Here is a 6,000-nt window from a genome sequence, read left to right as displayed (position 1 = left end):
ATAGGTTGAGTATCAAACAGAGTAGAAATCAGGTCATCGGTGTATAGACCATGAGTATAGAACATCAGAGTAGAAATAAGGTCATCAGTGTATAGATCATAATCATATAGACCATCAGAAATAGATCAGAGTATAGCTTAGATCCACAGGGTATAGATCAGTGCGTAGAATGCAATTATATAACATCAGAGTTTGAATCAGTGTATAGATTGAGTATCAAACAGAGTAGAAATCAGGTCATCAGTGTATAGACCATGAGTTTAGAACATCAGAGTAGAAATACGGTCATCAGTGTATAGATCATAAGCACAGATCATAAACACATAGACCCTCAGTATATAGATTAGATCAGCGCATAAACCATCAGAACATAAGATAATCAGGAGAAATCATCACAGTATGGATCATTAGAGTAGGAATCAGTGTATAGTTTAGGTAATCAGTGTAAAGATCATAAACACATAGACCCTCAGTATGTACATCAGGGTATAGATTAGATCAGTGCATAAACCATCAGAATGTAAGATAATCAGAGGAGAAATGATCAAAGTATGGCTCATCAGAGCATAGATCCTCAATGTATAGAACATCAGAGTAGATATCAGTGTATATTTTAGTTCATTAGAATATAGATCATAAGCATATAAATCAGAAAATATATCAGTGTATAGATGGGATCAGAGTATGAATAAGTGCATAACAGTCGAAATCAGGGTATATTTTAGATCAGAATTTAGATAATAAACATCGACCAGAGTTTGAATCAGTGAATAGATCATAATCATATAGACCATCAGAAATAGATCAGAGTATAGCTTAGATCCACAGGGTATAGATCAGTGCGTAGAACGCGATTATATAACATCAGAGTTTGAATCAGTGTATAGATTATGAGTATCAAACATCAGAGTAGAAATCCGTGTATAGATCATGAGTACATAACAGAGTAGAAATCAGGTCATCAGTGTATAGATCACGAATATATAACGTCAGAGTAGAAATCAGGTCATCAGTGTATAGACCATGAGTATAGAACATCAGAGTAGAAATACGGTCATCAGTGTATAGATCATAAGCACAGATCATAAACACATAGACCCTCAGTATATAGATTAGATCAGCGCATAAACCATCAGAACATAAGATAATCAGGAGAAATCATCACAGTATGGATCATTAGAGTAGGAATCAGTGTATAGTTTAGGTAATCAGTGTAAAGATCATAAACACATAGACCCTCAGTATGTACATCAGGGTATAGATTAGATCAGTGCATAAACCATCAGAATGTAAGATAATCAGAGGAGAAATGATCAAAGTATGGCTCATCAGAGCATAGATCCTCAATGTATAGAACATCAGAGTAGATATCAGTGTATATTTTAGTTCATTAGAATATAGATCATAAGCATATAAATCAGAAAATATATCAGTGTATAGATGGGATCAGAGTATGAATAAGTGCATAACAGTCGAAATCAGGGTATATTTTAGATCAGAATTTAGATAATAAACATCGACCAGAGTTTGAATCAGTGAATAGATCATAATCATATAGACCATCAGAAATAGATCAGAGTATAGCTTAGATCCACAGGGTATAGATCAGTGCGTAGAACGCGATTATATAACATCAGAGTTTGAATCAGTGTATAGATTATGAGTATCAAACATCAGAGTAGAAATCCGTGTATAGATCATGAGTACATAACAGAGTAGAAATCAGGTCATCAGTGTATAGATCACGAATATATAACGTCAGAGTAGAAATCAGGTCATCAGTGTATAGACCATGAGTATAGAACATCAGAGTAGAAATACGGTCATCAGTGTATAGATCATAAGCACAGATCATAAACACATAGACCCTCAGTATATAGATTAGATCAGCGCATAAACCATCAGAACATAAGATAATCAGAGTAGAAATCATCAAAGTATGGATAATCAGAGCATAGATCCTCAATGTATATAACAGAGTAGAAATCAGTGTATAGTTTACGTCATCAGTGTAAACATCATAAGCATAAAACCCATCAGAATATAGATCATGAGAATATAAATCAGAAAATATATCAGTGTATAGATGGGATCAGAGTATGAATAAGTGCATAACAGTAGAATCAGGGTATATTTTAGATCAGTTTAGATAATAAACATCGACCAGAGTTTGAATCCGTGTATAGATCATAATCATATAGACCATCAGAAATAGATCAGAGTACAGCTTAGATCCACAGGGTATAGATCAGTGTGTAGAACGCAATTATATAACATCAGAGTTTGAATCAGTGTATAGATTATGAGTATCAAACAGAGTAGAAATCAGGTCATCAGTGTATAGACCATGAGTATAGAACATCAGAGTAGAAATAAGGTCATCAGTGTATAGATCATAAGCACAGATCATAAACACATAGACCCTCAGTATAGAGATTAGATCAGCGCATAAACCATCAGAAGGTAAGATAATCAGGAGAAATCATCAAAGTATGGATCATCAGAGCATAGATCCTCAATGTATATAACAGAGTAGAAATCAGTGTATACATCATAAGCATAAAAACCATCAGAATATAGATCATAAGCATATAAATCAGAAAATATATCAGTGAATAGATTAGATCAGAGTATGAATAAGTATATAACAGTAGAAATCAGTGTATATTTTAGATCAGAGTATAGATAGTAAACATCGACCAGAGTTTGAATCAGTGTGTAGATCATAATCATAAAGGCCATCAGAAATAGATCAGAGTATAGCTTAGATCCACAGGGTATAGATCAGTGTGTAGAACGCGATTATATAACATCAGAGTTTGAATCAGTGTATAGATTATGAGTATCAAACATCAGAGTAGAAATCAGTGTATAGATTAGATCAGAGTATGGATAATAAACATCGACCAGAGTTTGAATCAGGGTATAGTTTAGATAAACAGGGTATAGATCAGTGCATAGAACGCAATTATAGAACATCAAGAGGTTGAATCAGTGTATAGATTATCAGTATCTAACAGAGTAGAAATCAGGTCATCAGTGTATAGATCATAAGCACGGACCCTCAGTATATAGATTAGATCAGCTCATAAACCATCAGAACATAAGATAATCAGAGGAGAAATCATCAGAGCATAGATCCTCAATGTATATAAGAGTAGAAATCAGTGTATAGTTTAGGTCATCAGTGTATACATCATAAGCATAAAAACCATTAGAATATACATCATAAGAATATAAATCAGAAAATATATCAGTGTATAGATGGGATCAGAGTATGAATAAGTGCATAACAGTCGAAATCAGGGTATATTTTAGATCAGAATTTAGATAATAAACATCGACCAGAGTTTGAATCAGTGAATAGATCATAATCATATAGACCATCAGAAATAGATCAGAGTATAGCTTAGATCCACAGGGTATAGATCAGTGCGTAGAACGCGATTATATAACATCAGAGTTTGAATCAGTGTATAGATTATGAGTATCAAACATCAGAGTAGAAATCCGTGTATAGATCATGAGTACATAACAGAGTAGAAATCAGGTCATCAGTGTATAGATCACGAATATATAACGTCAGAGTAGAAATCAGGTCATCAGTGTATAGACCATGAGTATAGAACATCAGAGTAGAAATACGGTCATCAGTGTATAGATCATAAGCACAGATCATAAACACATAGACCCTCAGTATATAGATTAGATCAGCGCATAAACCATCAGAACATAAGATAATCAGAGTAGAAATCATCAAAGTATGGATAATCAGAGCATAGATCCTCAATGTATATAACAGAGTAGAAATCAGTGTATAGTTTACGTCATCAGTGTAAACATCATAAGCATAAAACCCATCAGAATATAGATCATGAGAATATAAATCAGAAAATATATCAGTGTATAGATGGGATCAGAGTATGAATAAGTGCATAACAGTAGAATCAGGGTATATTTTAGATCAGTTTAGATAATAAACATCGACCAGATTTTGAATCCGTGTATAGATCATAATCATATAGACCATCAGAAATAGATCAGAGTATAGCTTAGATCCACAGGGTATAGATCAGTGTGTAGAACGCGATTATATAACATCAGAGTTTGAATCAGTGTATAGATTATGAGTATCAAACATCAGAGTAGAAATCAGTGTATAGATTAGATCAGAGTATGGATAATAAACATCGACCAGAGTTTGAATCAGGGTATAGTTTAGATAAACAGGGTATAGATCAGTGCATAGAACGCAATTATATAACATCAAGAGGTTGAATCAGTGTATAGATTATCAGTATCTAACAGAGTAGAAATCAGGTCATCAGTGTATAGATCATAAGCACGGACCCTCAGTATATAGATTAGATCAGCTCATAAACCATCAGAACATAAGATAATCAGAGGAGAAATCATCAGAGCATAGATCCTCAATGTATATAAGAGTAGAAATCAGTGTATAGTTTAGGTCATCAGTGTATACATCATAAGCATAAAAACCATTAGAATATACATCATAAGAATATAAATCAGAAAATATATCAGTGTATAGATGGGATCAGAGTATGAATAAGTGCATAACAGTCGAAATCAGGGTATATTTTAGATCAGAATTTAGATAATAAACATCGACCAGAGTTTGAATCAGTGAATAGATCATAATCATATAGACCATCAGAAATAGATCAGAGTATAGCTTAGATCCACAGGGTATAGATCAGTGCGTAGAACGCGATTATATAACATCAGAGTTTGAATCAGTGTATAGATTATGAGTATCAAACATCAGAGTAGAAATCCGTGTATAGATCATGAGTACATAACAGAGTAGAAATCAGGTCATCAGTGTATAGATCACGAATATATAACGTCAGAGTAGAAATCAGGTCATCAGTGTATAGACCATGAGTATAGAACATCAGAGTAGAAATACGGTCATCAGTGTATAGATCATAAGCACAGATCATAAACACATAGACCCTCAGTATATAGATTAGATCAGCGCATAAACCATCAGAACATAAGATAATCAGAGTAGAAATCATCAAAGTATGGATAATCAGAGCATAGATCCTCAATGTATATAACAGAGTAGAAATCAGTGTATAGTTTGTAAACATCATAAGCATAAAACCCATCAGAATATAGATCATGAGAATATAAATCAGAAAATATATCAGTGTATAGATGGGATCAGAGTATGAATAAGTGCATAACAGTAGAATCAGGGTATATTTTAGATCAGTTTAGATAATAAACATTGACCAGATTTTGAATCCGTGTATAGATCATAATCATATAGACCATCAGAAATAGATCAGAGTACAGCTTAGATCCACAGGGTATAGATCAGTGTGTAGAACGCAATTATATAACATCAGAGTTTGAATCAGTGTATAGATTATGAGTATCAAACAGAGTAGAAATCAGGTCATCAGTGTATAGACCATGAGTATAGAACATCAGAGTAGAAATAAGGTCATCAGTGTATAGATCATAAGCACAGATCATAAACACATAGACCCTCAGTATATAGATTAGATCAGCGCATAAACCATCAGAAGGTAAGATAATCAGGAGAAATCATCAAAGTATGGATCATCAGAGCATAGATCCTCAATGTATATAACAGAGTAGAAATCAGTGTATACATCATAAGCATAAAAACCATCAGAATATAGATCATAAGCATATAAATCAGAAAATATATCAGTGAATAGATTAGATCAGAGTATGAATAAGTATATAACAGTAGAAATCAGTGTATATTTTAGATCAGAGTATAGATAGTAAACATCGACCAGAGTTTGAATCAGTGTGTAGATCATAATCATAAAGGCCATCAGAAATAGATCAGAGTATAGCTTAGATCCACAGGGTATAGATCAGTGTGTAGAACGTGATTATATAACATCAGAGTTTGAATCAGTGTATAGATTATGAGTATCAAACATCAGAGTAGAAATCAGTGTATAGATTAGATCAGAGTATGGATAATAA

Source organism: Aulostomus chinensis, chromosome 20, assembly GCF_037954235.1.
Source record: "Aulostomus chinensis isolate RoL2024-O1b breed Wild chromosome 20, RoL_Achi_v1.0, whole genome shotgun sequence".
NCBI classification, from domain to species: domain Eukaryota; kingdom Metazoa; phylum Chordata; class Actinopteri; order Syngnathiformes; family Aulostomidae; genus Aulostomus; species Aulostomus chinensis.
The sequence above is the reverse complement of the archived record's forward strand: the minus strand, read 5'-3'. Positions refer to the sequence as shown.